Source organism: Onychostoma macrolepis, chromosome 04 (genome assembly GCF_012432095.1).
Source record: "Onychostoma macrolepis isolate SWU-2019 chromosome 04, ASM1243209v1, whole genome shotgun sequence".
NCBI classification, from domain to species: Eukaryota; Metazoa; Chordata; class Actinopteri; order Cypriniformes; family Cyprinidae; genus Onychostoma; species Onychostoma macrolepis.
The window spans coordinates 3755632-3780895 of record NC_081158.1 but is presented as its reverse complement, the minus strand read 5'-3'; the positions used below and the strand labels follow the sequence as shown (position 1 = coordinate 3780895).

General features: G+C 38.5%; 1 protein-coding gene across 1 annotated transcript in view; it reads right to left on the bottom strand.

Annotated features, from left to right (window-relative positions):
- The window catches only part of LOC131538397 (uncharacterized), a 33449-nt gene extending 24002 nt beyond the window's left edge, over positions 1–9447 (bottom strand). The window contains exon 1 of the mRNA XM_058772265.1: positions 9373–9447. The gene's annotated coding sequence lies outside the window, so the exon portion shown is untranslated. The remainder of the gene's footprint in view (positions 1–9372) is intronic.
- Positions 9448–25264: the final 15817 nt, after the last annotated feature.

Here is a 25264-nt window from a genome sequence, read left to right as displayed (position 1 = left end):
GAAAAAGGTCAATATTTTTTGCAATTTAATTAAAAAAAGCAAACTTTCATATATTCTAAATTCATTGCACACAAACTGAAATATTTCAAGAGTTTTTAGTTTTAATTCTGATGGTTACGACTTATTAAAAAATTTGAATATTCTATTTTGAGCTTGATTAGTTTGATTAATTTTGAGTATGAATACTGGGTACCTCCTGGGCTAGTTTAGAACATGCAACCACAATTATGGGGAAGACTACTGACTTGACAGTTGTCCAGAAGATGATCATCGACACCCTCCACAAGGCTTACCCCACAGAAGGTCATCGCTGAAAGGGCTGGCTGTTCAGAGTGCTGCATCGAAATAAATACATAGAGAGTTGACTGGAAGGAAAAAGTGTGGTAGGAAAAGGTGCACAAGCAACAGGGATGACCGCAGCCTTGGGAAGATTGTCAGGAAAAGCCGATTCAAGAACTTGGGAGAGCTTCACAAGGAGTGGACTGAAGCCTGAGTCAGCACATCAAGAGCCACCACACACAGACGTCTTCAGGAAAAGGGCTACAGCTGTCACATTCCAAGAACCAAGCCACTCCTGAACCAGAGACAACATAAGAAGCATCTCACCTGGGCTGTGGAGAAAAAGAACTGGACTGTTGCTAAGTGGTCCACAGTCCTCTTTTCAGATGAAAGTACATTTTGCATTTCATTTGGAAATCAAGGTCCCAGAGTCTAGAGGAAGAGTGGAGAGGCACAGAATCCATGTTGCTTGAAGTCCAGTGTGAAGTTTCTACAGTCTGTGATGATTTGGGCTGCCATGTTATCTGCTGGTGTTGGTCCACTGTGCTTTATCAAGTCCAAAATCAATGCAGCCATCTACCAGGAGATTTTAGAGCACTTCATGCTTCCTTCTGCTGACAAATGTTATGGAGAGGCTGATTTCATTTTCCAGCAGGACTTAGCACCTGCCCACACTGCCTAAACTACTTCTAACTGGTTTGCTGACCATGTTATTACTGTGCTTGATTGGCCAGCCAACTCGCCTGACCTGAACCCCATAGAGGATCTATGGGTTATTGTCAAGAGGAAGATAAGTAACATCCGACCAAACAATACAGATGAGCTGAAGGCCACTATCAAAGCAACCTGGGCTTCAATACCACCTCAGCAGTGCCACAGGCTGATCACCTCCATGCCACGCCGAATTGAAGCAGTCATTCGTGTAAAAGGAGCCCCTACCAAGTATTGAGTGCATAATTAAACCTACTTTGGAGATCTTGAACATTTCTGTTTTGTAAATCTTTTTTTGACTGATCTTTTAGAAAATATTCAAATTGTTTGAGATACTGAATTTTTAATTTTCCTAAGCTGTAAGTCGTAACCATCAGAATTAAAACTAAAAACTCTTGAAATATTTCAGTTTGTGTGCAATGAATCTGGAATATGTGAAAGTTTGCTTTTTTTAAATTAAATTACAAAAACTATTGACCTTTTTCATGATATTCAAATTTTTTGAGATGTACCTGTATAAGGCCATACAGGCAGTGGCTACACCATGGTATTACAGATTATTTTATTTATTTATTTCTGCCAGATTGCACTTTTATCTGCCTCCATTTGTTGGATTTTAGATATTTTTGTTGTATAACTGAAATACTGAAACAAAACAAAATGATGTAAAATCATTTGAAGGTGTATATTGTTTTCCCTGAAACTTTAAAGCAAACATTCAAAATATTATTGAATTAAATATAGCTCAACACATTGATTTCATTAAAAATACACTAATTATAACAATCAATGCTAAATATTAAAGTGTAATATTTAGAATAACTTTCAATTATTCAGAAATAAATAAACAATTAATATAATAATAAAAATTAACTATGTTTATGATGTGGTCAAGAAGAAGAAAATGTACTAGGGCTGGCGCGTCCTCGCGCACCTGCTGTCTGCTCGTGCGCGCACAAGTGCGATTTCAAATACAAAGCATCATTAACGGTTCCTCTCCTCAAAGAAACAACCACAGCGCAGGACTGTCTAACAAAAGGTGAGTAAATTCTCCAAAATAAATATACAGATTTACTATTTGTACACAAATTCCTGTACTGACACGCTTAACTGTATGTTTTTATATTTAAATGTTTGTTTTATACCATTTGAACAGGTAATTTAATAGCCGCGATGCTAACTATCATAAAGAACTTCGTGGGACGAAATGGAGACTATTAAATCACAAACGGTGTTTTTTAGTCAGCTTTGCTCATTATGTTCTTTTAGTCATTGTAACTCTCTTCTTTTCTGAACTATTTGTTGTCTTTTACGTTTGTTAGATCGTTACCCATCCATGTTACATGTCGACTATCTAATATATTTAGCCTATTTTTCGATTCATTTACAGAAAAAAACTGGGTCACACTTTATATTTGTCACGAATCCGGTCTATGAACTTCCGTTCACTCACCACCAGAGGTCACTCGCTCACCACATTGACTCTTACACCATACATCACACTGGACTGCATTTCCCATCATCCATTGCACTGATGACACATACACAGCTGAATGCTCTGATCACACAGCTGTCACCAATCACACGCTCACCTAAGAGCTATTACATACACTACATAAAGCACTCTCAGATCCTGATCTAGTTGCCGAGTATTGATCTGCGTATAGCTCTCTTCTAGCGCTAGCTGCCTTACCGCGCCATTCTGTGTTTCTGTTCAGTTCCAGTATTGTTCTGCATTTATCACTCCCCTAGTGTTAGCTGTGATACGGAACCTGTTTGTTGTTTTCTAGTCTGTGTTCCCTGTATTTACTCCTGTCTCACCATTAAGACTCTGTTTATGCCTCGCCTGGATTATCTCTCTGCCTTACCCTGTTGGATACTGTTCGCTGATCATCGACCCACGCTTGTCCTAGGATTACTCTGTGTCTTGCCCATGCCATACCTGTTTGCCGTAGTTTGACCCTGCCTGTGTTTTTGACCACGTCACTGTTTAATAAAAGCTTTGCACATGGATCCGCACGTCTCACGTCTCGTTGGCTTTGTTACAATATTAGGTGGCCTTAACCACTATGTTCTTACATCAGAACATAAGTACAATGTACTTATTGTGTTCATATTGAATTGTAAAACACTATTGCTGCTATTGAGGTGGGATACGGGTAAGGTTAGGGACAGGTTTGGTGGTATGGGTAGGTTTAAGGGTGGGTTAAGGTGTGAGGGATGGGTCAACAGCGTAATTATAAATGTAATTACAGAAATTAATTACAGATGTAATTACATATAGGTATTTTTAAATATACGTACAATGAAAAACATGTATGTACACAATAAGTCCATTGTACCAAATGATTAATTTCAATGTAAGTACATAGTAGTTAAGGCCACCGAATATAAAGTGGGACCAAAAACTGTTTTTGTCCTTTTCTCTCCTCAGAACGTACAGTATACATACTTGAGTTCTCTTAAAATTTCACAGGGTTCACTGAGCAACACTAATGTAAGTAGGCCTATTTATTTGTATATGATAAATGAGGTAAGTCTGAGTTTGTGCATTTTGAGGTTTTTTACTTAGTATACTTAGTAATTAGGACTGTACTAGATTACATTTGATTTACAATAGTCCCTTTACAGTCACTGCTATCATAAAAATACACTTATATGTAGGTTTAAAATTCTACAAAAGACACATTTAATGTCCAACAACAAATATTTTAGAAAAATGTATATTTTACTCAGAATTATTGCGGTATTATTTGATTGTCCTCCGTCTGTTTAGCAGCGCTCGTTGCTCTCACGTAAGCTCACTCCTGACAGCAAAATAGAAATGTTTGCATGACTTTCTAACATTTACAGATTAAATATATACCTGTGACATGTCAGTTATGCCCTGAGGAACACACGACGTCTCAAATGCATTAAACAGCACAGATATATTCGCTATTTGCCATGGTCGATCGATTTGATCCATGATCGACATTAAGGGCTACTTAAGAATAAGCGTGCACAAATTAGTGAGATTGTGTGAATTTAACTTGTCTAAAGTTTATGGAACCGCTTTAGCCTCGATTGATTTGTTAGGTTATTTCAAGTCAGGTTTTGGACTTTAATCCCAGTTTTTCCTCAGGTCTCCAGTGTTGTTGTGATTCGTCATATTCATGCGCAGCGGTGATGAGAGAACGCTTGAGACACAGTCTCGAGAAGAGAAATCAATCTACATATCAAATATTGGTCACAGATTATTGGTCACTTTCTAAATAAATAAATCGTTTTTTACCGATACAAATATGTTAGAAATGATGCATCGCAATAAAATTCCATGAAATGTTTGGTTAGATCTTTTACAGTTTTTCCCTGTATATAGTACGGGAACTTACTGTTAACCTATTAACAGTTTTTTTTTTCCGTAGCATTTTTACAAAATTTTACAGTAAAAATTACAATAATTTTTTACAGTGCAAGTTACGCCCCCTTCTTGCAGTCTGCAGACAGACCCCTCTCGAAAATGCAATACTTTTAAATATGAAACCAAACCACCAGTAGATGTTTTAGATAGTTTTAATGAGCGAGTCATTAGTCTATTAACTAATTCAATCACTTTCTAAGTATTAACATTTTTAAATGAATTATTTTTATTATTATTCTGTGTTTTTGATTGAAATAAACAGAGAACATCCATCCTGTGGTAAGAGTAGTAGTCACAATTTTAAACTGTAGCTGACTTATTTGGGGGATACCATATTCATAAATTAGTTTCCACAAAGAACCCAATTGTTCACTTTTAAGACGTTACTGTTGTGATTAGTAATTAATTGGTCATTCTTTATTAATTGGTCATAGTTCGCAAGTAGTTCTCAATGATATTTTTATTTAATAATTATCAAATATCTAATAAGGAACTACCTTTGTCCTAAAATTGTTACTACTTACTGCTTAGTTAATCTTGCTTCTCTATTAGTTAATAGTATTAAGTTAAGTGTTAATGTAGTACTACCCATTACTTCCTGCATAGTTATTATTCTAAAGTGTTACCTTATTTTCCTATTATCACAGTAAAGCTCTTTGACACAATCTGCATTGTAAAAAGCGCTATATAAATAAAGGTGACTTGACTTGTGGCTATTCATCACATGGCTGCCTTCAATAAGACGACACACAAGACCAAAATGTATTTCTCTTTCTCACTCGCTGCATTAATAACTCCCTCAACATCAGCCACGTCCTGTTCTGTATTTCCATACACATCCAAGGTCTTGCTGAAGGTGAATGGAGATCACAAACAAACTGGCTCAATCATTTATAGAAGAAATGAAAGAGAAACGCTCTGTACGAACGAACCTCAAGGAGTGTTTGCATGTACTTTCTATATACCTGACATCTGGGTTGGAGATTCCACTCATCAATTTCTCATTGCCCTTTATTTCAATGATCAGAATGTGATTGGTCTCCCAAGTTCAACCCCTAGTGTCACGTCATCGACACAACGTCGAGTAACGTTGATTATATGAACACTCCATGATATCTGTATGGTCATGCACACTCAGTTTCTCTTTTTTTCCCATGACAATGTGAGTTATTTGCTCTAGATCACTTGATCACTTTTCAATGTTCCTTAAAATATATTAGCATTTATAAAAAGGAAAATACTCCCCTTTCCCCGTCGCTTTTTGCTTTGGCGATAGAGCCGCTGGCTCAGGCAATTAGAGGAGAGACGACCATATTTGGGGTGTCGGTAGGTGCTAAAGAGCATAAAATCTCCCCTGATGATATTCTGCTTTTTCTTTCAAATTTTGAATCTTCAGTGCCAAGTTTAGTAGATATTATTAATTAATTTATTATATATTATTATTAATTTCTCAGGGTATAAAATAAATTTCTCCAAATCTGCTACTTTGCATCTAAAACATCCAAGCACACGTGTAATTAATATGTCTTCTTTTCCATTTAAGATTTCAGAATCTGGTTTTACATATTTAGGAATTAATATTACCCCCATGATCTGTCAATTGTCCAAAGTCAATTTTATCCCACTGTTGGATCAAATTCGTAGCGATTTAATTAGATGGTCAGATCTTCCTCTCTCCTGACTGGGCAGGATTGCTGTAGTTAAGATGAATATAATGCCCAGGCTTATTTATCCAGTACAGATGATACCAATCTTATTGCCGAATAAAAGAATTAAGGAATTAAACGGATGGCTTAGCTCATTTATATGGAATAAGAGGAAACCAAGACTAAAATTTTCTAAATTGCAGCTTTCTGGTGCTTCGGGGCGCTTAGATTTGCCAAATGTTAGAAAAAATCATTTGGCCTGTCAGCTCAGATTCATAGCCGAATGGCTTAAAGAGGACCCTACATCTACTTGGCTTGAATTAGAGGCTTCACAGGCACCTTGCCCTCTACAAAATCTATTATTTGTTCGACGTTTTAAGGTAATTAGGGCATTATGTAATAACAGAATTGTATGTAATACATGGAAGGTCTGGTCTATTATACGTAAGATAGAGGGTAGGGCTGACCTGTCTTCTTCTCTAACCCCTGTGTACAATTACCCAGAGTTCTTGCCTAGTCTCTCGGATTCTGGTTTCAAAACTTGGAACACGTATGGGATATTCAGACTCTGTGATCTGTTCAGTGAAGGTTCTTTCATGTCTTTTGAAGATTTGGTTATAAAATATAAAATGCCCAGATTAAATTTCTTTAGATTTCTTCAGATAAGGGATTATATTTTTAAAAGTACCACTCTTGTAACTAACTCCTCCTTTGCTCATACGAAGTGGTGAACACCCAGGATCTTAGAAGATTACGGGAGGTGGAGTTTCAGTTGACCATCACAGAGGAGGAATGGGAACTGGTCTGGAGTCGAGCAAATAAGATCTCTATTTGCAACAGGGCCAAAGCTATTCAGTTTGGGATTGTACATAGATTGCATATTACGCTGCTTCTTAGAAGCAAGTTTGACTCAAGCAATTCACCATTATGTGTTAAATGTAAGATGGAAGTGGGAGATTACACCCATTTATTACGGAACTGTCCAGTAATTAGAGCTTATTGGTCAAAAGTTGTTATTTGTATGAGCCGTATGTTTGGGCTTGAGCTAGTTTTGGACCCTTTGTCTTTGATTTTAGGTCTCCCAGATGGACACATTCTTGCCTTTGCTGCCAGAAAAAATATTTAGTTAACTTGGATCAGAGACGAACCCCGACGAACACCCATCCTTGAAAGGATGGCACGAGATTATTAGGGAAATGATTCCCCTAGAATTTGTAACTTGTGTCACTCATATGTCTACTGAAGCTTTTTCTCAAGTTTGGACTCCATACCTGGGTTTTAAGTAATATTTTGAGTTTTGCATGTTATTTATTTATTTATTCATTAATTTTTGTTACTAGCATTGTAAAAAGATGGGCATTGTTTGTTAGTTGGTTTGGTTTGGTTATATTAATGTTATAAGTGGTTGAAATGTTGATAAAAATGATGCAATAAAAAAAATGTAATGACAAAAGACGCGAGTCATGCTTGGCCTTGAAAGACTTGAGACTTGACTTTGACCTTTTATCATGGACTTCAGAGGATGTCTGAAGAATTAAAACAATGAATTAAATGTATAAATAACTGACTGACTTTCATTCTCTTATAAAACAGCATGAAAGATTCATGATTAAACCAATTCATTCCTTGCAAAGTCACTGCTGGCTTCTTATGGAGAAGATTCATTATTCTGGAAGGTCAGCAAGTGAGGTTTTTTTATTGTGAATTTTTATTGTGAATTTTTGATATTTTGAAAATGTAAAATATGGAAATAAAAAAAGTAAAAGTTCTTAAATTCTTAAATTCTTAAAGGGTTAGTTCATCCAGAAAGGAAAATTCTGTCATTAATTACTCCTGTCGTTCCAAACCCGTAAGACCTTCGTCAGTCTGCGAAATTGCTGAATAAAGTCATTATTATTTATTTATTATTTTTTATTTTTTTTTGCACAAAAAGTATTCCGATCGAACAGCGAGCGAGCGAGCAGGTGGAATAGAACCTAGCGAAATCCTGCGCAAACCTCTAAACTGACACCCTTTCTATTAATCAGATACACAACATAAACATAACATTTCAAATTGCATAAAAGAAAATAAATGCACTAACTGCTAACCAGATTGAGTTACTCCCGTTGTGGATACGTTTTTCCTCATAACAACATGATTTAAAAATTCGGGCAACTGAAGCACAAAGAATTCACAACACTCTATTACAATAATGTCCCCATGTGATACAGTTATGTGACATATTGGTGCTGCACATCTTGCAATTGACTACTTTCATTTACTTTATCGAGCTGAAGCCAGACATCACTGCCTGTTTTTTTAAGTGATTTTCTCAGTTCTCCAGTCTGGACTTTGGACCGCATGCCCTCACTGACCAATTAGACCTCAAAATGCCGCTATAAATTTATTTAAAAAAACCTCACAAGATCATCGCTTTCATGATCGCTTTTGATGGTGCTGGTGTGGCGCAGTGGGCTATACCATGATTTAAAGGTTGCTGGTTCGATCACCACTACCGACACCATTCTGTCCTTGAGCGAGGCACTTAACCCCATTGCTCCAGGGGTTGTCCCTGTAAAGAGTACTGTAAGTCGCTTTGGATAAAAGCGTCAGCCAAGTGTATCCCCTCGGCAACCTCGGCATCGGCGAGTGTTATCTGGGCCGAGTGTGGCCCGCAGCTTATTATTTTTTGGCATGCTCCTAATCTAAAGAAATATGCTGAGTTTTGCTCTCCTTCCTCAAACCATTTTCTGCGTGATCGTATGTAGGCTCCTTCAGCTTTATCTATATATATTATATCTAATTGCTGTTGCTATTTAGCAAGTTCAGCTTTTTCAGAGTCAGTAATATCTTGTAATATCTTTTTTATGCACTTTTTTTTTTTTTTAATTTATGCGCATCTTGCCGTTTCCATCCAGCGTTTTTTATGCAATATTCCAAAATGTGCATAAAATAGTTGGATGGAAACATAAGCAGTGTTAATAATAATAATAATAAACCATACAAGTCTTCATCGTTTGGGGTACCCTTTAACAGGGTGGACATATTTGGTTGTCTATACAAAATAATTTATTTTGTTAAAATTTATTTAACTGAGCTTGACCAAAATAATTTTTTTAATATTTTAAATTTTACATCTCCTTATCGTGATTACATAAGAAGTGATTTTCAAAATGTTATGATGTCCAAAAGGCACCGAATTCCAGGAATGACCCATTTCCACCTCGGGTGTGTTATCAGTTTTTCCTTACATATTTCTTAAACATTACATATGTTTTACAATATTATTCCATATACTGTATATGTTATTATATATGTTATTTTCATATGTATACAATATATTGTTCTTACCTTGTTTAATCTGAAGATCTGTAGTCTGTGATGCAGCTCGATCTCAGTTCGCTGCTCTTCCGATCCGGTTCTGACTGGTTTGAAAACTGCAGCAGAGCTTTTATATTCCACAGCAGCACTTTCACTTTCAATATGACTTCCCTTTCGCACTATATAATATTTATCATGTTGTGTCCTATGTGTTGTTTTGTTAAAAGTGTGTCAATATGTATGGAGCATTCATTCACTTCAAACTAAAACTATGGGTACAAATAAAGAAACCTTAATTGCTGTAACAATAATTTGTTTTCGTCTGTACATTTTTAAGTGAAAGTGACGTGACATACAGCCAAGTTTAACCCATCCAAAGTGCACACACACACAGTGAACAGCCATTTATGCTGCGGCGCCTGGGGAGCAGTTGGGGGTTCGGTGCCTTGCTCAAGGGTCTCACCTCAGTCATGGTATTGAGGTGGAGAGAGCGCTGGACATTCACTCCCCCCACCTACAATCCCTGCCGGACCTGAGACTCGAACTCGCAACCTTTGGATTACGAGTCCGACTGTCTAACCATTAGGCCACGACTTCCGTATTGTAAATACAGTATAAGACGTGAACCTCCACAGCTTCAACTCCTTCGCTCTTGTTAGTTCTCAATCACATTCTCATGTGTTATGTGTTTTTCCAAGGGTTTCCTACCATTAAATGTGCTAAGTAGGGAGTAATTCATGGCTAGATGTGCAAAACGGTTTTAATTTGAAAATGAATTAGGGCCAAGCACCAAAGGTGCATAAGCATTTAATATATCTGTTAGTTTTCTGCTTAATATCTATCTTACGCCATTGCATCTATGGCAGCCCATAGAACCGTTCGAAAGACATTTATAATAATATTAATACATTTTATTTGTAAAGTGCCTTTCTAGCACCCAAAGTGCGTATAATACAATAAACACAATAAAAACTAATGAGTAAAAACAGAATAGTACAACAAAAGCAGTACAATTGTTGAACGGTTGTGTTAAATTTTTTTCAGGATTATTTGATGAACAGAAAGTTGAAAAGAATAATAACTGCTTTCTGAAGGATCATGTGACACTGAAGACTGGAGAAATAATGCTGAAAATTCATCTTTGATCACAGAAATAAATTACATTTTAAAATATATTCAAATAGAAAACGGGTATTTTAAATTGTAAAAATATTTCACAATATTACTGTTTTTGCTGTATTTTGGATCAAATAAATGACGCTTTGGTGAGCAGAAGAGACTACTTTTAAAAACATTAAAAAATCTTACTGTTCAAAAACTTTTGACCGGTAGTGTAGTTCAGTATGCAGATGCCCACTTCCCTTAGAGGGAAGTACAGTAGGTGGACAACCAAAATGCCTATTACCACCGCGTGTACCGCCGCCGCAGGGCCACGCCGTTAACTGCAAGTCAGTCGCGTGTTAAAGTCGTTCACGAAACTACCACCAGGTGGCGCAAAGGGACAGATTGCAAACTGACTGCAATGATTTAGTTTTGTAACAATGTTCAAATAACGAAATGAAACAACAAGAACATTATAATATAACATTATAACATCCTCGAATTTACAGTGAGGGTTAATTTCAAAACGTGGGATCATTGTAGACTACAGCCTATGCATCAAAAATTAAATAAAGGCTCTTTGCATTTTATGGTTACTAAACAGTAATTATGAAACCCATTCAATTTACACAATTTCCTTATGTTGTAATATTATTATTAAGGAGCTTTCATTTCAATCTACAGGCTAATGAAAGTTTTAAGGCTGCACGTTCATGAAACTATTGGAGTCGCAATTTACTCTGACTCGCACCAAATAAATAAATAAATAAACTTGAACAAAATAATCTGTGAGAAATCAAGATTAATGGGCTAAAACTGCGACATGAAAAACGCCAAGAAATACTACAAAAAGTAGGATATTAACTCAGAATGTTTAGATTCTGTTTAAGGAGGTGTGCAACATGGCATAAAAAATAAAACGATTGAAAAGGTGGCTTATTGTTGAGTGTCATAGGCTAGCTAGGCCAACACATATTTTGGCACTCACATGTCACAATGAAAGGCTTGAAACTTACATTTAATAATTCTCTGATGTATTTCAGCAGGTCACACATACTTATTCGTTATCTGGCCTTTTTTAACACATTTATTCCAGTATACAGAGCCCATGACATGCCAAAATGTATCATTTTCTATGAACTTGTTTAAATAATAATTAAACCATATTTTAAATAATAATAATAATAATACAGTTTCGTATTTCGGTATGCGTGAGATTGAGGGAATCCATATTAGACAGCACAGTACAACTTAAGAATTTTGTCATTTAATTAGAACACAACCCCTGATTCACAACATTCGTTTCCACACAATCTAGGCCTAGCCCGGCCCAATTGGCCGACAGCTTACAGAAGGCTTTGGCCCCCCCCTTCGTATCTGTGTACAGGGATGAGGGGACTTGAACTGCTGGCTGTGTGACGTGCAGCAGGGTGCCTTACTTGAGTCCATGCGCAGTGGATAGGACTGTTTCAGTTCTCTCTGAACTATGTCAAGCTCCTCGTTAATGTTGCAGAATTGCTGAGTCAGAGTTTGGACTTCAGCTCTGGCTGCATGCAGATGGCCTTCTAAGGCCTTAGCTCTGGTGTCCCTCTCATTAAGTTCCACACACGCTGTTCTTAACAATGTCTTTGTGTGAAACAATTCTCTTTCCAGGTCCTGTCTGGTGGCTTTTTCACACTGCGCTTAGTATCCAGCAGCTGTTAGAGCCTCCTGAAGACTGGTGATTTCCTTCTGTTGCGCCATTCTGTAAGGTTCTATGCATCCGTTCTGTGCCTTCTTTCGCTGAGCAGGTACCAGTTCCCTGTAGAACTCTGGGACTTGCAGGTTCAGTTCATTTACCTCCTGTCTGAGGCCCTTGAGGGTGCGGGCCAAGCAGATGATGATGCTAGTCAGCTCTTGGTGGTTCAGGCTGGGTGTCAGGTGTCCACTTGTGTCACAGTCTCGCTGTTCCTTTCTCTGCCATTGCAGGCCAGTGGCTGCTTTGGGCTAAAGAATGTCCATCACAATGCTCTGCCAGGTTTTCAGGTGGCCCTGGTGAGCTGGCATGGCTGGATGTCTGTGGAATGTCTGAGACACACTGGCACACTTAGGGGAACACCAGAGAGAGAGAGGCAGAAGGCAAATGCAAGTACGTACAGAGTCGTTAGGCTATCTGTGTGGGGAACGGCTCTGTAGGCCGTGAAAAGGTGTAAATAGCTGGTGAGGGGCAATTAGTGAGGTAGGGTGCTAAGAACACAAGTAGAGGGTTTGAGTAACTTTGTTGACGGGGCTGTAAGCAGGGGTCAGCTGATCACCTGGCTATACGTGTGGTCAAACTATTACTCAAGGCACTGATGGTTCACAGGTTTGGTCACTGTGAAGGTATCAAATAAACAAAACTGAAATAAAATCAGGAAGGGACAAAGGGAGAAAGAAGGGCTTTCCTTATTTAGTTTAAGCTAGGAGATATGACTAAGCAGTTGTCACTTGAACAGCTCGTTTCGGATTGCTCTCGATTGCTCCTTGATTGCTCCTGCCTTGATTGCTCCTGTCTGCCGTTCTGCTGAAAGGTTTGCGATTGTAGCTCCGTGTAGCTTCGCTTTTCTGCTGAAACTCTATCTTACTATCGCTTATGGCTTCTCCATCTCTTGTTATTTGCACTTCATGTAACATGTACAGTTTATCTCTCTCTGTCGGCGATGAGGGATTCACATGTGATAAATGCAGGGAAATAGTTAGGCTGACAGAGAAGATTTTACAACTAGAGACATGCATCCAAACTTTAGTTGAGGACAGTAAGAATGTGAGGGCTGTAGATACTGCTTTGGATGCAACTAATTCAGCGAGTCATGTACATTGTTCGGTTCCTGTAGAGCCCATGCAGCAGGGCAACTGGGTGACTGTGAGGCGTTCTAGTCGCGGGTCAAAACACCGTTCTTCCGTTCCGATCAGAACATCAAACAGGTTCTCCCCACTCAGTGAAGCACCCACTGAGAAACCTGATGAAAGTGCTCTAGTTATTGGCGATTCTATTTTGCGGAACGTGAAACCATAGTCCATTGTTTACCAGGAGCCAGAGCGCCTGACATCTTGGCAAATTTAAAAGTGCTGGCTAATGCCAAACGTACCCTCAGTAAGATTGTTATTCACGTCGGCGCTAATGATGTTCGACTTCGCCAGTCGGAGATCACTAAAAATAATGTTAAAGAGGTGTGTGAACTTGCAAGTACAATGTCAGACACTGTAATATGCTCTGGTCCGCTCCCTGCTTACCGGGGCGATGAGATTCATAGCAGACTATCGTCACTCAATGGCTGGATGTCTAAGTGGTGCCCGCAAAATAACATAGGCTTTATAGACAATTGGACAAGTTTTTGGGGCAGACCTGACCTGTTAAAAAGAGATGGTCTTCATCCCTCCTGGGTTGGTGCCACTTTTCTCTCTAGAAATATGGCACATAGTCTTAGAGTTTGTACTTGACTAACTGGGGCCCAGGTCAGGAAGCAGACAGACTGGCTAAACCGATCGTCTGCTAGCCGCCTCACGCCCCAGAAGTCAGTTAACTCTCAGCACATAGAGACTCTTTCACTTAGATATCACACTATAGAGACTGTGTCTGCTCCCCGAACTAGAAAATACAGAAAACGTCCAAACCAAAGTAATAGTAACAATTTACTTGATGTTCAACAAATAAAAAATGTTTACAATACAGAGAAACGACTGCTAAAACTTGGCTTACTGAATATCAGGTCCCTTTCTACAAAAGCACTTTTTGTGAATGATTTGATCAATGATCATAACCTAGATTTGCTCTGTTTGACAGAAACATGGTTAAAACCAGATGAATACATTACTTTAAATGAGTCTACCCCCCAAGATTACTGCTATAAACATGAGCCACGTCCAAAAGGTAAAGGGGGAGGTGTTGCTACAATTTATAGCAATATTCTCAGTATTTCTCAGAGGGCAGGCTTTAAGTATAACTCCTTTGAAGTTATGGTGCTGCTTATAACATTATCTAGAGAAACAAGTATTAATGATAAATCCCCTGTGATGTGTGTACTGGCTACTGTATACAGGCCACCAGGGCACCACACAGACTTTATTAAAGAATTTGCTGATTTTCTATCGGAGTTAGTGCTGACTGCAGATAAAGTCTTAATTTTGGCAATTTTAATATCCATGTCGATAATGAAAAAGATGCATTAGGATCAGCATTCATGGACATTCTGAACTCTATTAGGGTTAGACAACACGTGTCGGGACCTACTCATTGTTGAAATCATACTCTAGATTTAAGAAAAGCATTAAAAACTGCTAGATCTCATTACTTTTCATCTCTTCTAGAAGAAAACAAACATAACCCCCCGGTATTTATTCAATACAGTGACTAAATTAACGAAAAATAAAGCATCAACAGGTGTTGGCATTTCCCAACAGCACAGCAGTAATGACTTTATGAACTACTTTACTTCCAAGATCGATACTATCAGAGATAAAATTGTATCCATGCAGCCGTCAGCTACAGTATCGCATTAGATAGTGCCCTATAGATCCCCTGAGGAACAATTCCACTTATTCTCTACTATAGGAGAGGAAGAATTGTATAAACTTGTTAAATCATCTAAACCAACAACAAGTATGTTAGACCCGATTCCATCTAAACTACTAAAAGAGCTGCTTCCAGAAGTCATAGATCCTCTTTTGGCTATTATTAATTCGTCATTGTCATTAGGATATGTCCCCAAAACCTTCAAATTGGCTGTTATTAAGCCTCTCATTAAAAAAACACAACTTGACCCCAAAGATCTAGTTAATTACAGACCTATCTCAAATCTCCCTTTTCTGTCAAAGATACTAGAAAAGGTAGTATCCTCACAATTATATTCCTTCTTAGAGAAAAATGATATCTGTGAGGAATTCCAGTCAGGATTTAGATCGTATCATAGTACTGAGACTGCTCTCATTAGAGTCAAGTCAAGTCAAGTCACCTTTATTTATATAGCGCTTTTACAATGCAGATTGTGTCAAAGCACTTAACAGTATCAAATTGGAGGATAGAGTGTCAGTAATGTATAATGATAAGATTAAACACTCAATTTTCAGTTAAAGGCATTTCATTATTGAATTCAGAGATGTCATTGTCTAGCTCAGTTTAGTTTAAATAGTAGCTGTGCAATCAAATCGGCGATAATCGCTAGAAATTAATTAAGTGTCCCCAACTGAGCACGCCAGAGGCGACAGCGGCAAGGAACCAAAACTCCCTCTGTGACAGAATGGAGAAAAAAAAACCTTGGGAGAAACCAGGCTCAGTCGGGGGGCCAGTTCTCCTCTGACCAGACGAAACCCGCAGTTCAAAAGTTTATATTTCTATTTTAATTTTGTTGCAATTTCTAACAATAGTAGTATTATGTAGTTAGGTATTTTATTATATTTTAGTTATTTTGTTATTTTTTTTATTACAAATGACGTGCTTCTATCATCTGATCGTGGTTGTATCTCTTTATTAGTTCTACTGGATCTTAGCGCTGTGTTCGACACTATTGACCACAACATTCTTTTGAATAGACTAGAAAACTTTGTTGGCATTAGTGGAAGTGCCTTAGCATGGTTCAAATCATACTTATCTGACCGTCATCAGTTCGTAGCAGTGAATAAAGTATCATATCATATCATATCATATCATATCATATCATATCGATCACAAGTGCAGTATGGAGTACCTCAAGGCTCAGTACTAGGGCCGTTACTTTTCACGCTTTACATGTTACCCTTGGGAGATATTATCAGGAGACATGGTGTTAGCTTTCACTGTTATGCTGATGATACTCAGCTCTATATTTCTTCGCGGCCCGGTGAAACACACCAAATTGAGAAACTAACCGAATACATAGTCGATATAAAAAACTTGATGACGAGTAATTTCTTACTGCTAAATTCTGGAAAAAAAAACAGGTGTTAATTATCGGACCTAAAAACCCCACATGTAATAACCTAGAACATTATCTAACACTTGACGGCTGCTCTGTCAATTCTTCTTCATCAGTCAGGAACCTAGGTGTGCTGTTTGATAGCAATCTTTCATTTGAAAGCCATGTTTCTAGCATCTGTAAAACTGTGTTTTTCCATCTCAAAAACATATCTAAATTGCGACCTATGCTCTCAACGTCGAAAGCAGAAATGCTAATTCATGCGTTTATGACCTCTAGGTTAGACTATTGTAATGCTTTATTGGGTTCACTCTCCCGAGGACGGGAGGACACAAGTCCGGTAATTCTGCAAATGGAACAGCAGCATACTTATCCACACATAGAAGTTATCTACACTGTATTACAATACGACGAAATACGATATTAAACACCAATGCCTCTTTTTGTTTTCATGTAATCATATTAATAGCCGCAAAAATGTAGTTCAGGGAACGCACATATTACAGTGAAACTAAATATTATATCAAACAGCGTTGCCTCTTTTCTGTTTCATTTAAAATATTAATAGCCACAAAAATGTAAACGCATACACACATTACAATAAAACGAAATGATATCAAACACCACTGCCTTTTCGTTTTCTTCAAAATATAAAATACAACCCTCTTTTCGTTTTAATTTTAAAAATATAAAACATTAATATGTGGTTTAGGTAATATGTGCACATATACTCTCACTATGTATAATAAAATGAAATATGACAAGCACAACTCTGCCTTTTTTGTTAAATGTCAGTTTTAATGAACAATATAGCCATCATAAAAGTATAAAGTATAAGAGACTTATGTAATAGGAAATAAAGACAAAAGCAAACAATTCAGTCACGTTAACAAAGTAAGCGCTGTATTACGATTAATAAATAAATAATTTATGAAACATAACTTTGTGCTCAGCCAAAATTATATGACCTGGAAGAAATAATAGATTCGTGAGACTAAAGATTGCCTGTTAGATTTACCCAAAACAAATTTTACCTCATGTTTAATCACTACAGAGACATCAGAGCCAGTGACGAGTGTCAGAAGGACTGCTCTCAGTGGGATACATGAGCACTGAGTGCCCAGTGATCGCGTGGAGCTCACGTCTCCGAAATTGGCTAAACAAATTTTCAAATCTTTATAAATAAACCGCAGATTTGAGTTTTAAACAACTACATTCTCGCCTGAAATACTCTTAGAACGGCATTTCATGACACATTAACAGTAATATTTAGAAAATTTTGTGTTTTCCCCTCCGCCATTAACGCTTGCTGATTGGTGTGAAATGCATTCTGGGATACCTGGCTGCCTCAAGTTCGCACAAGTCACCTCTGGATGCATCCTTGATAAAGGGGGTGAAGCAAGAACACATCCGGGGATTTGAACTGTACTTGGCTGGATGTGAACTTTGAATTGGAACAGTACTTGGGCGATGACTGATGACGTTTCACAAGTCCACAAGAACACAAGTACAGACAAGAACGCATATTGAGAAACGGCCCATCTCTTTTTAACAGGTCAGGTCTGCCCCAAAAACTTGTCCAATTGTCTATGAAACCTATTTTACTTTGCGAGCACCACTTAGACATCCAGCCATTGAGTGACGACAGTCTGCTATGAATCTCGTCACCCCGGTAAGCAGGGAGCGGGCCAGAGCATATTACAGTGTCCGACATCGTACTCGTAAGTTCACACACCTCTTTAACATTATTTTTAGTGATCTCCGACTGGCGAAGTCGAACATCATTAGCGCCGACGTGAATAACAATCTTACTGAATCTTGCTGTGCTTTGACACAATCTGTATCGTTAAAAGTGCTATATAAATAAAGGTGACTTGACTGACTTGACTTTACCCTCACACAGTGTCAGTTAGTCGGATGCTAACAGCTAACAGTTGAGGTAAAAACTTATATGCCTGCTTGGCTGCTAAAGAGTTAATTTGGCTACACTCAGTTGTTTGTTTACACAAGGGTCTGTGACATGTGTGGTGTTATCAGATTGAACTGGAGGAGGCAGCTCAATGGTAATTCAAAGTGCTTTACATAAAAGGAAGTGAAATAGTCATTAAAAATAATAAGAAATTAAAAATAATAATAATCACAACAATAAAAACAAAGTGATTTAAAAATTGATTTTAAAAGAATTTAAAACATTTAAAAATAGAAAGTGATTATACATAGTGCAATCAGTTCGGATGTAGCACAGTGCTCATTCAACAAATGCACAGCTAAACAGATGAGTTTTGAGTCTGGATTTAAAAGTGGCTAATGTTTTAGCACATCTGATCTCTTCTGGAAGCTGGTTCCAACTGCGGCATAATAGCTAAAAGCAGACTCCCTTGTTTTGTGTGAACCCTTGGTATTTCTAACTGACTCGATCCTAATGATCTGAGTGGTCTGTTAGGTTTATGTTCAGTGAGCATATCTCCAATGTATTTAGGTCCTAGGCCATTTAGAGATTTATAAACGAGTAAAAGTACTTTAAAATCAATCCTAAATGTAACTGGAAGCCAGTGTAAGGACCTGAGGACTGGTGTAATATGCTCAAATTTTCTGGTTCTAGTCAGAATCCTGGCAGCAGCGGTCTGGATGAGCTGCAGCTGTCTAATGGTCTTCTTTGGAAGGCCGGTGAGGAGACCATTACAATAATCCACCCTGCTGGTGATAAAGGCATGAACAAGTTTCTCCAAGTCTTGACTGGAAACAAAACATCTAATTCTTGCAATGTTTTTGAGATGATAGTATGCTGATTTAGTTACTGCTTTGACATGACTACTAAAACTAAGGTCTGTCTCCAGAAACACCCCAAGATTTTTGACTTGGTTTTTAGTTGATTGACCCCTAGAGTCAAGGTATGCATTCACCTTGATAACTTCATCTTTGTTTCCAAATGCAACGCAGATTAATTTGTGCCGCTAATCTGAGATTTCTTTGTCCGAGAAGGCTTACGCTCTATTAACAACAGAAATTAGAATTTCTTCGCTAATATCAGGTTAGTTCCTTATCGTACGATTTAAACACACATTATAGCATTGATAAACTTTCTACTGCTCGTAGTAAGGTGCACTCAAGCTATAGTCTATCTGATTTTATCAGAAACTGCATATGTAAGACGTTAATAAAATTATGAGACAAACACACAAGTTTGATACGTAATCTGCTTGCAAATAATGTTTAAAGGATTGCCCGCATTCTCCACCATTTTAATCTGTAGCAGATTAGCTCAAAAGGAAATTATATATAAATAATTATATATAAAAAAAATTATTATCTCACTGACAGTAATAATTGTAGCAGAATTAAATTGCCATCAACTGATCTGTTCATCCAGAGAACATTCCGTGTAAGTTCATATCAACTCTAAAAAAGGATATTTCCTTGGCCACAGAAAATACTTTCCTATTAATGCATTAGATCATGTAGTGAGGGTCAAAATTGTAAAGAGACATTAATTTGCCATGCAGAACCAGAAACTCATGTCATTTGTGCACACAACTTTTATTAACTAAACGCTAACACACACAACTAATCTAAACAAACAAACGAATAAACATACACTCATGCGTACATACAAAGGGGAGCTAAAGTGGATGAATGAAGCCATTAGAGAAACCAGAGAATGCAGTTATGGACAGAGTCAGTTAACCACCTGAATAAAACCATCAGCGCCATTTATAACGGGGTCTATAACTTACACTAAACTTCTGTTTTGTTTAGTTACATGTACGATACTTGCATTGCCTTGGTTGTGACGAGTGTCCAGAATGCAGTCTCGGATGAAAGTGTTAATGGTTTCAAGGTTTTGGACTCCCGATCACGTTCTTCCGGGTTGAAGAGTGAAGGATTCCAAAGATGTTCTGAGGTAGAAATGTTCTTCCCAGGTAGAAAGTGAAAAAGAGCTAAGAAAGAGATCTGCTGAGGTCCGAGGAGCTTTGGTTGAATGGAAAGTCAAGGCCGCAAGGCCTGGCGCAAAACTTAAGGGTCCAGAAGAGTTCTAGCTCATATCCTTCTCATCCTCTTAGGATCTAACAGAACTGCAGACTCCAGGGGTGTCACTGATGTGAGAGCTTTATCTGCTATAGAGGTCACACCTCTGGGGTGTCAAAGAGCCAATGGAGTCCTGAACTTTTGGAGGGAAAGTTTTAAGTTTTTTCTCTTTGTCTCTGAACATGGTAATTTCCCCATGGTAATTAATGCACAAACTACTAAAGATTCTTAGGACACTAATATGTTGTATAGGTATCAACATGTAATATTCACTCTCAATTAGATCATCCAAAGACGAATTGATAGAGACCAAACATGGTACAGTTAAAGTGATATTAATTAGTGATCTATCATAAGCATGCATAAAACAGTATACAATACACAAAAACATATACAAGAACAGTAATAATACACACAATGACCTGAAGATATGTGTGTTCATTCAAAGGAAGGTTTTCCTATGAATCAATTAGAGAAGAGTCCATTTTTATGGCATAATGTCTCTTTCCTAAGGGGATATGACGTGAGTTGCTCTACCCGCATTCCTTTGAGCAATAAACTAGTGTTATCAGATGGGTTGCCATGGAACCAGAGGCCTGTTCTGCCTTTATTAGGTGTTAGATGCATTTCGGGGGGAGGGTCCACAGACCCTCATAGTTGGCCCTTTGGTTAGGTGAGGGGCATAAGAGATTATTTGTTAAATATAACAAAAAGTTGTGTGTCTGATTGGTCCAAATGTTACACTTCGTTCATGAACCCCTGGAAGACGGACGGTGAGTTCGAAAGGCCATACGGGGTGAGTAGTTGTACTGTTAGCAATGGCAAGACGGAGATATCAGGTTCAACCTAGAGTGTACTCACCACTGGGCGTGGGGGACGAGAAGGACACTTTTGGAGAAAGTGCCCTGATGCTCCGCAATATAGGCACAGACCCGTGGCGAGACGCCGTACACGTTCCGTGTGAGTGAGCCGGTTGGAGTCCAGCTGCATGGGTTCTGGTACTGGAGGACAGGCAGCGGGTGAGGCTTGTGAATGAGCGGTTTTGTTGGGCAGGCAGGTGGTGAGTCGCTGGGAAATCTTCACTGCCTTTTGCATGAAGCTCTCAAGGCCGACATTGTCATCATAAATAGCCACTTGGGTTCTGACCTGGGGATCTAGGCCCTGGCGGTAGGCAGTGAGCAGCGCCGTCTCGTTCCATCCACAAGAGGCTGCTAGAGTACGGAATTGCAGAGTGTACACGCTCACTGAGGAAGTGCCCTGTCGGAGATCGGCGATGGACAGAGAGCCGGTAGACAGGCCGAAGACTTCCCGGAGAAGGCATCGAAAGAGTTAATAATACTGCTCTGCTCTGCGACAATACAATTGTGGGAACTTTGCATAATCATTAAAAAGAAACAAACAAAAAACACTGCACGCCACTGAGAACAGTGTAGTTTTTACTGAGCAAACAGCAAAAACAGCGAGAGAAACCATGGCAGCTGCCACTAACTCTGGATTTGCGCCTGTGATTTTTAAGAATTAAAACTAATCTGATTTTTGAGTTTGACAATGAACACATTGCAACCATGCTTGGGATGGGCCACATAAAGGAGCCAAAATGCTTTACATGTCTTGAAATAATAATTTATGAACATTAAACACTGACTGTCAGTCATATTCACCTGTTTCTCGTCACTTCTGATTAAAATGTATCGCTAATGTCATAGAATAGCACGGCAGAGCACATTGTAACACAGCGTTACAACTTACCCCATCTGCGCAACTGGAATTTAAAACCGGTTACTGTCTTCTGAACTGATAAATAACAGATTGGAGATTAAAATAATAGCAGATTTGTTTAATTTTAAATGAGTAATAAAAACTGAGATGAAAAATTTACTTAAGCCAGAAATATAATTTTACTATGGTAAAATAAATGTTCAGTGATATCTTCAAAAGACTTTTGAATTTTGGCACACTTTTTTCTCTATATAATGGTGATATGGTAACTAGTAAATACTGTAAATTTAGTTATGCTAACGTGTGGAAATATTTAAACCATGTGTGTTACAACCTGTGTTACTTTGTGCCCCGCGCTCCTCCACTTCTCTCTAAAGGCATGTCTAATGAGGAGATGGCGAATCAGGATCATCAACTTCATCTCTGCGACACTGACACAGAAAACACTAGTTTATTAGTAAATAATTCAAATATCTCCTTACTATTGCCCCCGACACATTCATGGTAATTAGTTTTTCTGGGGCTTTACAGCAAGCTTTATTGCATGTATTTGAACGCAGAACGCTTCAGCTGCGCTGACAGCACTCGCTGTTGCTAATGGGACACTAAACACCGTCGAGCCGCTCTTGGCAGTTGCGGTAACATGGACTCGTGTTGTTTCCACCAGCGCGGCAATCTTTTTCATCACTAATTGATGGATGTCTAAAATATAAAAATAAGGAGAAGCCTAAAACAGGCCCGAGGCCCGGCAGGTCTCTAGATCTCGCTGGATCTGCTCCCCAGCTATCAACGAGAGGAATGTTTTTATTTCCTCAACAGACAACGAATCAGCCATTTTTTTGGTTGTTAAAAAAAGGTGCGCTCATTCAAAACAGTTGTGTTCGATCCTTCGCAGAGTTTACACGTCACATTTTGGTTGGATGTACCCTGCATTTTCTGTATTAAACTTGATTCAAGTGAAGTTTGAGACTCCTGCATTCTCCCTTACTACAACGGATTGTGACAACTTTTTCGTTATCTGGCCTTTTTTTCTGGCCCGTATACAGAGCCCATGACATGCCGAAAATTATGTCCATGATGTAGTGAACAACAGTCAAGATGGCAAGACTCCTTTCCATACAACGTGCGCAAAGTTATACTCTGATGTTATCAGACTCTGTGGAAAACAAAGGATGCCTTTTGTTTTAAGAATAAGGATGTCAGCATTTCATGGATCAAAGACTGGTCTTTCACTGATCGCAGTACTTCATTCTTGAGACCTAAGTGTGAACAATCACTCGCTACCTCAGACTGACCAAACTGGTTTTACCTTGTGGAAAGGGGAGGTTAACATTATCATACTGTAACCCCCAGCCAGGAAATGCTTTGTTCTCCCTTACTCTTATCAAAGTGTGAATGATCACAAATTCCCCTCACAGTTTTGCCATGTGGCCAAAGCCACAAAAGGGAAAACACATCCTCACATGCATTCACACAGAAGGGACACAAAATTGTCTAAACCTTCGTTCTGGATTTGGACATTGCTATTTACCTGTTTCAATGTTATTTTATTGTGCTTGCTTTTCAGTTGATGCCATATATGCTTGAATATGAAATACCTAAAATGCTTTAAATTATATTGATGTTGAGCTTAGACAAATGTGCATGACTTCCTTTGTTTATACTGTAGAACAGGTGCAAAAATTAAAGGTTATTGAGAGGGTACACGGGGTTGAAAAGGAAGTTTAAACCCACAAATGGAGGTCAACAGACAAATCTACAGCAATCAAGGAGAAAAGTGCTAAAAGAAGATGACAGCGTAGGAGAAGACGGAAGAACATCCGGCAATTGGACATGAGTCACAGAGACTGATATTGAATTGTAGTTTCCCAAAAAGAAGTATAAGAGGTTTGAGGAGTAAACAACTCTTCAGATACTGGCTGCATTAAGCGTGGAGGACACTTGATACCCTATCGAGGGACGCTTAACAGTATCTCCAATATTGCTGTTTAGAGTTTAATTATATAACTTGTAGCTTAGCTGATTTTTATTTTGTTTTATTTTTGCTTTAACTGCTTTGTATTGTAACCAATAAAATAAGAGATTTTATTGTTACGATTGCCTCCTGTGAGACTTTACTTATAACTACAAACTAAGCCTCAAACAAGAACAACCACAAGGGAGTCTTCTACATCATTCCTGAAGAACTTCAACCTGCGGGCGGGTGAGTGCTTCATGGTTTAGGCTAGATTTTACTATCCTTACCCTACCTGAATAATCAATTATCTTAAATGTGTAAGATAAAAGGACACACATAATAACATGGCGCCCAACTACCGTAATTTCCGGACTATAAGCCGCAACTTTTTTCCCGTGCTTTGAACCTTGCGGCTTAAACAATGACACGGCTAATATATGGATTTTTCCCGCTTTCAATTTTTTTTTTCAAAAAAACACTTTCTGTGACGTGCTCAGTTTTTTGGCAGCATGAAGCTTTCATTAGACCAATGAAATTGCCGAACGGGTTAAGGTCAAACAACTTTTTTGTTTACTGTTTAGATTAAATCGAGCGCGCTCAAACTTCCCATCATTCTGATTACGGTAGTCATTTTGTCACCCTCATCATGGCAAAGACACGGAGAAATGCATATGATGCAGCTTTCAAGTTGAAGGCGATTGATCTGGCTGCTGGAAAAGGAAATAGAGCTTCTGCACGGGAGCTTGGTCTTAATGAGTCGATGATAAGACGTTGGAAACAGCAGCGTGAGGAATTGACTAGATGCAAAAAAACAACTAAAGCTTTCAGAGGGAAGAAAAGCAGATGGCCCGAACCAGAAAATGAGCTCGAAGACTGGGTCAACACACAGAGAGCAGACGGCCGAGGTGTTTCAACTGTGCAGATCCGACTGAAAGCTAAAACAATCACCACCGCAATGAAGTTTGAGGATTTTAGAGGTGGACCATCGTGGTGTCTCAGATTTATGAGACGTAAAGGCCTGTTCATCAGGGTACGGACGAGTCTGTGTCAGCAGTTTCAAACTTCCGCAGATTCACTGATGCAAAGATAGCGGAGCATTCCATTGGTCCGCACGACATCATAAATATGGATGAGGTTCCTCTGACTTTTGACCTGCCTCTCACTCGGACTGTCAACAGGAAAGGCGAATCATCCGTGACGCTGAAAACAA